The sequence below is a fragment of the Strix aluco genome, chromosome Z (genome assembly GCF_031877795.1).
Source record: "Strix aluco isolate bStrAlu1 chromosome Z, bStrAlu1.hap1, whole genome shotgun sequence".
Lineage (NCBI taxonomy): Eukaryota > Metazoa > Chordata > Aves > Strigiformes > Strigidae > Strix > Strix aluco.
This window is the reverse complement of record NC_133971.1, coordinates 48,477,353-48,488,446: the sequence shown is the minus strand read 5'-3', so window position 1 is coordinate 48,488,446 and position 11,094 is coordinate 48,477,353. Positions and strand designations below refer to the sequence as shown.

Genomic DNA, 11,094 nt, shown 5'->3' with positions numbered 1-11,094 from the left:
AAGTTCTTTTGAGCTTCATACAATGGCTTAGGTATTAGACTGTAATCCATTATCCAGAGGTGACACCACCCAGCCATTCCCAAAAAGACCCTTAGTTCATGAACACTTTTTGTCTCCGGTATGCCACAAATGTCTTCTTTACGGTCTGTTCCCAATTGCTGCTGTCCTTTCGAAATCTCAAACCCAGATATATTACAGTCTGGATTGCTATATGGGCTTTATTTCTGGATACTTTGTACCCATTTAGTCCAAGAAAATTTAAAAGTTCTATTGTTACCTTTATGCAGGTGGATCTTTCTTCCGTAGCAATCAGTATGTTGTCCACATACTGCAAAAGTGTCCAGGCTTTGGCTGTGAATCATCCTGTTTCTGTACTTCAAATTCCTTTGCCAACTGATTTTCAAAAATGGTCAGGCTGTTTTTAAATCCTTGGGGTAGTCTTGTCCATGTCAATTGTATTTTTCATCTTGTTTGTGGATTTTCCCACTCAAAGGCAATTTTCTGCTTTCCTTCTCCAGAGGTATGAAAAAGAAAGCATCTTTCAAATCAAGCACTGCAAACCACTGATGGGTCTTTTTTAATGCTGTCAACAATATGTATGGATTTGCCACTACAGGATAAATGTTCTTAACTATCTGATTCACTGCTCTTACATCTTGTACTAACCTATATTCACCCAAAGGTTTCCTAACTGGTAAAATTGGGGTATTATATTCAGATTCACATTCCTCAAGAATTTTATTCTTCAAAAATCTGTCAATCAATTTCTTAATTTCCTGTCTAGCATCTGGTTTAATCAGGTACTGTTTAATCCTTACTGGTCTTGCACTCTCCTTCAATTGTATTTTCACAGGTGGTGTTAATTTTGATTTGCCAGGTTTATCTGTTTCCCATACTGTAGGGATTACTGCTCGATCTACTTCCTGTGGAATTTCTTGTTCTTTTATTCTTTCTTGTATCATCAGGATTTCTCCTGTCTTTGACTCAGGTATTTTTAGGAAGAGTTCCCCTTCCTCAAAAACAATTTGTGCCTTTAATTTGGACAACAAATCCCTTCGTAACAAGGGTATCGGACATTCTGGTACATACAAGAATTCATGTGTATTTATTTTGTTTCCAAATTTTAAATCCAGGGGTTGTAGAAATGGCCTGCTTTCTTTTTTCCCTGTTGCTCCCTGTATATTTGCTGTTTTCATTCCCAGTTTCCCTTTACAGGTATTCAATACTGAAAATGTTTCTCCTGTATCTACTAAAATTTTAACCTCTTTTTCTCCCAGCTCCATTACAACCAGAGGTTCAGCTGGCTTCCCCTCTGGTCCCCTTCATTGATCTAGGATCATTACTCTTGCTGCCACCCCTCATCTTTGGACATTCTTGTTTCCAATGCCCTTCTTCTCTACAATAAGCACACTGATTTATTCCTAGGCGTGCATTAAAATTTTGATTCTCAGAATTTACACATCCTCCTCTCCAATAGTGCCCCATCCTCTCCCACATCCTCAGCCTCTCACTTGTACTCCTGTTATTACAGCCAGTAACCTATTTTTTCTGGTTTGCTTCTCCTCTTTCTCTCAACTGTTATAAACTTTCCATGCAGCCTCCAATATTTTACTCAGTTTTCTCCCTCTAGTTTCTGGAGCTTCTTCCTTATATCTGGTGCAGACTGTCCCATAAAGATCAAGGCCAGTTGCATCCAAGCTGCCTCAGTTTCCACTCTCAAGTCAGCATATTTTCTGGCTGCTTCCTTCAATCTTTCCAGTAATGCAGAGGGAGATTCATTCTTATCCTGTCTTACCTCATATAGCTTAGACCAATTTACAGATTTAGGTATTGCATGTTTTACCCCATACAAAACCTGTTTCTGATATTGATTTAATCTCTCTCTATGCTCCACATGGTTTGGACCCCACTGTGGATCTCCAGAAGAGAAATGTTGCTCTAAAGTTCCATCAACCATCCCACTCATCACTGCCACTTCGGCCTGCGCCTTACCAGTCCTCAATACCATTTGTTTCTCTGTCCCATCCAATAAGTTAACCAATATCACTTGTAAATCATTCCAGTCTGGGTTCTGTGTTCTAATGATCATATTCTGCCTACTCTCTCAGGATCTTCCCTATATGTCCCTGCAGCCTGTTTCCAAACCATCAAATCCATAACTAAAAAAGGCACTTTTACATATACTGGTCTATCATTACCAACTCCTTGTCTCGGAGGTGCTATCACCTGTGCCTAGTCTATCACCTGTGTCTAGTTCTCCTAGATATAGGAGTATGAATTACAACTTCAGCAGGTCCCTCACCCTCATCTTCTATTCCACTACTTTCTGGCTCCAGCACATCTATGGTTTGATCTCTTCTACCTCCATATCCCTGCCTCTGATGTCTTTGTTCTCTTTGTGGAGGGGCTATATTTAATTCTGGTCCTACTTCATCCTCTTTGGGAGCTACATATTTTATGCATTTTTTCCCAATGTCACATGCAGAGCAACATTTCTTTATTTACTTGTTTTCAGAATTCAAAGCCATTACTAAATTATCTCTACTAATCAATTTACATTCTTTCTGCCAATCAGTTCATTGTCTCAAATAAAAGAACAAATCTACCTATGGGACTTCATTCCATTTTCCTTCCCTTCTACAAAACAACATTAACTCGAAGTTCCATTGGTATGCCACTTTTCCTGATCTTCCAAAACATACAAAGGTCACCAATGATTACAATACTCTATCATTTGACTTTTACGTAAGTTGTCATGTATTTCTCCCCAGTGCTCTAACAGACATCCTAATGGGGATGTTTTTAGTACCTTTTCATCAGAAGACAAATTACCAACACACTTGCTCTTGAACAAATGTGTTAGTTTAGATCCCATTTGGAAATATTTTATAATCCATACATACACAATCACTCAAATCTTTCGCTTCATTCTTCTCTGGCTGCACCCCTCACAGGATAACAGAACCATGGATTCGAACTCCGCACTTGCTTTGTACTTATTTGTACGTCTCAAACTCACATAAACACCACCAATTTTTATATTTTTTCTTTTTTTTTTTCCCCCTCCAAAATAAAAATACCAACAAAAACCTATAACATATAGGTTTTTCCAATACCCAAATATGTCCAACCCTGCAATAGCTTTCGCTTATATCTTGTGGGCAGATGCCTAGGCTCCCAGTCCAAACGGGTACCTTTTGTCCAACCCTGCACAGTTTTTGCTGCACCTGACAGGCAGGCTTTCCAAACCAAACCAAGTAAGAGGTGTCTTACCAATTCCAGGGGACATCACAAAGAACATTATGGTTCGGGGATCAACTGAGATCCCTGAGAATTCCTTGGTGCTGGCTGGAACCAATCAGGTCCCCGACTCCTCCGGTCTCTCTCAGCGAGGTCCCATCTGGGTCACCAGAAACTGTCACCAAAATGGGATAAAAGAAGTTATCAACACCAATGTGATGTAGATAAGCAGACACTCCTTTATTAACGGCCGGGTGCATAGGGAAGTTGTCTCACCAACACATACCTAACTCATGTAACATGCTGATTATAAAGGATACAGTCATACATATTAATCAAGTTCTCATACAAAAACATGTTAACTCCCATAACTCATTTTCTTATTCCCACCTCTTTCCAGTCATGTGCACTTGAGTCCTGAAATGAGTTGGGGGGCTGCTTTTGTGACCACCATGGACTACTGACACAGAGAAATGACCACTTTCCTTGCAAATTATTTACTTATAGCAACATATGATGATCTCTGAATATCGCTTAAGAATCCTGCTTGCCCAGACTGTTCTGTGGATTCAGTGTAGCCTAGCAGACAGTTAGTGGACTGGCTAGGATAAGAAAGTAACAGGTAGCCCTGGGGTATGAAGTAAAAAGATAACTCAGTGATAGCAGACTCAAAGCCTTCAGTTGGCACTTAGGTAAACTAAGATAAGGGGAACTCGAACAAAAGGACACAGAGATACAATCTAGGGAGGATGATCTCACCGATTTAGGAAGAGAACACCTTAACTTTGCTTCACAGTGCATGCCCTGGAAAGAGTGGACACCTTGAAGAAGACCACGTACTTCTTCCCTTGACCACTGAAGACCATCACCCTATTTCTACTATGCATGCTCAGACTACGTAAATGAGTTCCAAGAAATAATTATAATAATCATGCCTATTGCCCAAACTAATTGTAATAACCCGGACTTTCCTAATGAATATGTATGTTTTGATGTAATATTTGGCTACTTGCCGAGATGGTGTGCAAGCTTTGTGGAGAAATCCCCTTGCACCTCGGCCGGAATAAATATACCTGCTTTATAACTCTATCCAAGTTGTAGAGTTTGTTTCTGCACATCACTACTGACCTAAAAGAAAGACTCTCCAATGCCCTTCACTCGAGGACTTTGGATCACATTGCAATGTTAACATGCTTCGAGGCCCTTTCACAATGTAACTTTTACAGCATCTGGTCTATAGGGCAATAAATCATCCTTACCAAACAGTCTAACAATGGTACCTCATCACAAGTCTTATTCTTTGTATAGAAATCCAGTTAATGATTATCACTAGTCTACATGGCCTCACCCTAGGACTTTAAAAGAACTTTGTAGCAGCATAACTGGTTGTATAGTTACTCTAAACCATTCCTTATTTAAGTCCAAATCATCAAAAATCATTAAAATCAGCTCAAATTAATAACAAATCAGTAACAATATGACCTTTGAGAACTAACTGACTCATCATATCTGAAGTTTCTTGCAAAAAAACTGTATGTATATTGGGGTTTCTGAGCATGGCTGACATTTCATAGTTACCTCTTCTTCCGTACTTAGATGTTGAAATAAGTGAAGGAGGAGTAAACATGAGAACAGGAACATGTTTTCTTGACTGGTCATGTTTACTTCTGTTGAAAAAGATCTTTGTAAATCTGAAGATGAAACTGTACCATATATATTAAGTACTTGAAGAGAAGGCACCCATATGCACATTTGTACACATACTTATACATATGGTGTTGTGTGTGTGTGTGTGTGTATGTGTGTGTGCCATACTTATGTCTCTATATATCTAAAACATAAAACATGTTAACATAAATGCAGAACTAAATATAAAAGCATAGTTGAAATCTACATGTAATCTACATGAAATCTACAGTAACAAGCCTAAACAGAGTGATATGCTCGAATCAGGTTCTTTTATTCACTAGCATGAAAGGAACTTCCTTTTTCTTACAACTTTGCAACTTTTCTTTTTATCTTCATAGGCAGTTGGCATCAGTATTGAAGCAGAAAAGATAAAAAAAATAAGAAGGGATGGAACAGTCAAATTTTAGTTAGCTCACATGGTAATATAAGAGCAGCTGAAGTGTGACCCTAGTGTGCTCATAATGAAATCTAACTAAGTCTAATTTTTTAATTTACAGAGTTATATTGTTTTTTATATTTTATTTATTTTCCTTTTTTTTTTTTTTTTTTTCTTATTGTACATTTCAAATATTTTATCTTGGAAACTGGATTATAAGAATTTTATGGATATTTTCCTGTGCATTTGCTTATGTACCTATTGTGGTTATTAGATTTAACAAAAAAGCACTGCAGAAAGAATGAAGAGATGTGGAGATACACCTATATACAATACAGGTGCATATCAGCAGCAAAACCATCAAACATAATAGCTCAGCAATGATTTCTTGAAAATAAAAAAGGTTTTAAAGACAATGACCAGCAGCTCTAAAGAGCATAGGTAACATTGATGGGTGAAATACCCGTACAAAAGGGCCACCCTACAAAATGGTGCAAAGCGCCCTGTATAGGGCTGCTGTTAAAGCTTTGAGTCTGCCCCGGGGCAGGAAAGACAGGATAGGTGGGGGAAAAGTATACAACTTCTTTGAGATAGCTGGCTGTGTGATCTCTAATACAGTAGATACAAAACCAGAGGTGCTTTTGTAACACAAATTGGCCTTTTAACGAACTCAAAGCATCAGCCTGACTAAAAGTCAATTGTTCTGTGTAGATGTTTGCACACAGACTTGTCATTGCATAATTGCGTGCTTCATAATTAACAGAAAGAATAAGATCAATTTAGCGCATCTATTTTATTTGTCCACTTTTAAGATGAGCATGTCCCAGCCCCTGTTGATCAGCTTGTCTAGATCTCCACTGGCTGTGGAAGGAGCCTTAGACGGATGCAGCTGCAGACTTGGAATTGTCTTCTGCTCTGACCCTGTCTCTCCGCAGCTGTCTGAACCTCGGGAAAGGTCCTAAATGACATCAGAAGCTGTCTTCTACACAGAGGCATGGCGTCCACAACTCCCAGTCTCCCCAGCAGTAAGGATTATGGAGCTGCAAAACACCTTATGCTGAATACTTCTTTAAGGCTGTCCCTAGATCTTAAACAAATTCATGTCAGGAGTAACCTAGATGATCAGAGCCTGGAGGCTGAGACTGTTTTCAGACTCAGCACCAGACACCATGACCCTAATTAATTGGAAAAGCACTAAAGACTTCAGAGCAAGAACACAGACCTTGAGACTATACTGATGGCAAATTGCAGAGCTGGCCATTTGTGTGGTCAACTTTTTATCTTTACTAAAGCTTTGCAGATGTTAACTTCTGCTTCTTGGTTGAAGAAACTTCATAAAAACAGGGCTGGAAACACACAAATTTTGTCTTCAGGAACTGTCTGCAAACTGGACCTGTCTGCTTTTGTGAGCTATAGAAAACATCAGGAAAGATTCACAGTTCAGTTGTGAATTACTTTTCAGCAATATTTTCCCAATCACAACCAATTTATAGATGACTCAACACTATAATATCTACAAAGAACACACGTAACAAGAGAGTACATCTTTGGACAGATTCAAATACCATATTTCATTGAAAATATATTTAAAGTCTTATAAATGTTATGGTTATATGTATTATACATATGTACGCTACCCTTATAGGTTAGTACCGTCAAATAATATTTGATTTTTTGTATTAATACTCCTTCACATATTATCAATATTATTTTGTTACCATGTGCCTTTTATGTGAGTTATATACGAGAGGATATGAGCTACAAGTAGTTTATTTACCGGGGCTCTTCTAATAGTTCTGCCCTTCAGTGTAACTTTGTAAGGCTATGCCTTCATCAGGAAAAGACTCCTCTGACATTATTTTCTGTATTGACTTTATGCCTATTTGCTTTCCAACCCCCTATTCCACTTGCACCTATTTTTCTGCTTCCCAGAGTCTGTGATAGCTTCTTTTCCTCTGAGCTAATCCCCCATTTATCACTGTATGAATTCTTATGACAATGATTCAAGAGATATCAGAATGTTATGTATTTCCTATTATAGTGTGTATATAATGCCATTCTCTACCTTCCTTCTCCCTTCTCCTGTGTTACAATCTGTATCTTAATAATTCAGAGACAAAAAAACAGTGGGAGAATGAAAATGAGAATTCATTTATATTAATTCCTCACAATTAAAAATGTTGCTCTTTTCTTGCTTATGAATCAATCATTACTTTCTTATACAGTATCTGCAGCTTTCCAGTTCAAATTTGTTTCTTTACCATTGTCTGCTGATAGTTCCTCACAGGACATTTTAGTCTCCAGTTCTCTTTTATGTCGCTTTCTCTTGAACTCATCGTGGAGAAGAAGATGGATAAACACTTTGTTAGTAGAGAAAAAAATCAGTGTAGAACACAATTAAGGCAGGTATAGTCTTTTTCCAGAGTTTCCAGCACATTGCTCCTTGGTACAGATTATCCTCTCCTTTGGAAGGGGCAGATGACTGTTCCTGAGCTCCTCTGCCTTAGAAATGCAGAACAGGTGGTTTATGCTTGATATTGATGTATTTCCCACCTCAGTCAACTTTTTATTGGCCCGTAAGAAACTCTGCTTCTTCTTTAGTTTTCTTGTGTGCACTGATACAATTAGGTAGGCATGGTGAGGGTTTAATACCAGCATTAGCATAACTTCAGGTAACATAATTTCCCACTCTCCTCCCAGTGGTTTCCTGTTCTCAGAGGGCTAACTCAGTTATTACAACACTTTTGTTGTCATAGTTCATAAGAACAATTGCATGAGAAGTTCTAGAAAATGCCTTTTACATCCCTATTCTGTGACAAATACACCTTTGTTTAGAAAACTTGCATTGTATTGCCCATTTTTATTACTATTCCATATTGCAAACTTGATGAGTAATTTTTTCTGTCTGGAAAGAAACATACTCAGCAATTATTTCAGTAGGAATGGAAAGTTTCTGACTTCCAGTATGAAATAAAATGCACCAAAACCAATTTTTGACCCTAACAAAATGTTCTGTTTCTTTGAGGTCAAATATTTACCTCTGATAAAGGTGGCAGCATTATGTTCTGATATTATTTCATTTTGAAGTGACTATGCTATTGTGAAAGGTAAATATTCTGGTGATTATTCACTGCATCTTTGGATGAAACCCATGTTTTCCTGAAAAATGTTTCAGTTCTGTAGAAGCAGCTTTCTCTGATGGAAAATTATTCTGTGGGGGAACTTCCAGGCAGCTCAACCAATGATGGAAAACTGAGCAGCAGTAAAAATGTTACTCTTCTTTCCCCTTAATTTGGCTTCTACATGTGGGAATAGAAAGCTAAAACTGCTCCATCACTTTCTTGGTCATTCTGGTGAATGCAGCTGCTGCTGGAATTTCACTGCTCAGGAACGAAAGGCTCAGGCAGACGTGGAGGGGACTCCTGACTGAGTGATGATCTTCCTCTGTATGAGCTAGTAAAACATGCTCATCATTTCATTGTAGCCTTGCTGCTTTAATTAGAACACATTTATATTTATGTACATGCTCACTAGAGTTATCAAATTGCAGACTGTAGCAACACATTGTTTTTAATTTTCATAGACTTCTTGGTTTTTATTTGTTTTTAGTTGCAGCTGCTCATATATTTCATTTGTGAGAAGCTTTATACCCTAAGCTATTTAAAGAAAATGCTAAATAGCCACAGTCCTAATCTTGCTTTTGATGAAACCTCATTTAAACAGCTTTATTTATACTGCAATATTTCATATTGTTTCCTACTTTTGTGGTTTTTTTCTCATAGTCTTTCATATTTCTTTGATATAAACGTTTGTGATTATAAGGTTAGTTGTACATTTGCCACCTATTGGAGTTTTCTGAGTATAAGGTTTTTAGCTGTTGTGTTTGGGATCTGACTTTGTTTAGAGGGGACATTCACAGTAATTTCCAGAACCCAACTATGTTGTTTATTGATTGTATATTTCATCAGCTTAATGTCCACTTTTGGTAACCTATGGCATTGATCAAAGCTCTATTTCAAAGAAAGGTTTAAGTAGCAGTCATTACTTGTCTTTCATAATGTTCACTTTTTACTATTGCAAGCTCAATTACTCGGCAGGACCAGAGTGGCCTGGGGAACTGGACAAGCAATGTGCTGAATCTGGCAGCAGGGCAGACTGCCATATCCAGCCTGAAGATAGATGTGGCATCCAGAAAGCTGGAAGCTAGCAGGAAATGAAGCAAAATGCTGCAGGCAGACTGTGTTGATTGTGTCACCAAGGAGTTTGTTGTCTTGTGTTAGAGGAGGAAACCTTAAAAGAGAGCTTGATGTATGGAGAAAACTCTCTAATTGAACTTGGGACATTATGTCACCACTGAAGGAAGAGTAGGATAGACTGGAAACTGGACCTGGATAATGATTAATCTGCTGTGAAGGTCCCAAGAAGGAAAAAGTGGACTACAGAGTTGCTAAACCCAATGATGCAGTGTAACACACAGAGAGGAGGAAAGTAAGAGGCATTGTAGGCTGTTATACTTGTACTAAAGGATTTTCATATATAAAAGTTGGGATAAAAAAATCAATAAAATGGGTGTTCTTGGGCATTATATACGATGACTACAGATACCGGTCAGAATTTGTTATACTAGTGCTCTAAGGGGTTTTTTTGTTGTTGGTTTTTTGTTTTTTTTTTTTTTTTTTCCTATAGAACATAATTGCCTCATTAAAATTCAGATTTATTTAATCTACAGCATTGCTTTCATCCACTAATGTCTCAGTTCTTAGGGGGCAATGGAAATAATTAACTTTGTCAGGCAACATCTCACCTCTTCTAGTGAAGGAAAAAATTTAGAAGAGAAACATCTTATATTAGGATTTTTTATTGTGTTTTTAAATCAAAATACATTTCTAACCAGCAACTTGCGGATCCCAGTGAGATCTCTAAAGACTTAAAAATCTGTCATACTTAGAATGAGCCAAATTTCAGATCAGGTTCTTGAACTGTAATTTATGTCACTTCACCCAATTCCTTAGGAATTCACCTTACATTTTGCAGTTACAAGGAGAAGACTGGCTTGCTTACCATCAGAAGCTTTTCGGCAGCAAAATGTCCCTGTAAATGAGAACTCCCTGAACTGTTGGCTGCTGAAATACACTTGACCATACTCTCTAAATTCAAAAAATAGGAGACTGAAACTCTCATTATGAAGCTATTCATAGCTACTAGAGTCCCTGAAGCTGATACATGGAGAAATGGGCCTAGTGGGTAGCTGAAGCGTGAGTGTTCCCATCTCTCTGTGCTGGGTTGTCTGCGTGTTTGCTGCTCTCCTACAACAGACTGCATGGGCAGAAAGAGTCAATGGTCCACAGCAAGGAGCTTGCCAGATGTCCTCCAAAGGCTGAAGGTAGCCAGAAACTTGGAGGAAAGTGTAGTTCCCTGCCTTAATATTTGAACACCATGAAAAGATAACAGAAGGTCCTCGTGTTGGAAATACAGATGAATGGTGGGCATCTAGGGGTAAGGGGTAGTCTAATGTATAGGTCTGTATCATCATGGCAATATGAAATTCTAATTTGAAGCTAACTATGAAGCAAATGGTGTAGGACAATATGTCACACGTATACTGTGTAGCTACTTGAGAGGTATTTTCTAACAGACATTTTTGGAAAGAAGATTGATTCCTAATACAATATTTAAACACCATCAGATCTCTGTGAAGTTCTTTCCATAGAAATAAAAGGAAGAGGAGGTACCAACTGGAACAAGTATAAATGATATCCATTAAAAATCTGTGTTTAAACTATAACTTA

The 11,094-nt window shown here is 38.0% G+C and overlaps 1 pseudogene; it reads right to left on the bottom strand.

Annotated features, from left to right (window-relative positions):
• Nucleotides 1–309: 309 nt before the first annotated feature.
• Nucleotides 310–1,800, bottom strand: LOC141918804 (uncharacterized; annotated as a pseudogene).
• Nucleotides 1,801–11,094: the final 9,294 nt, after the last annotated feature.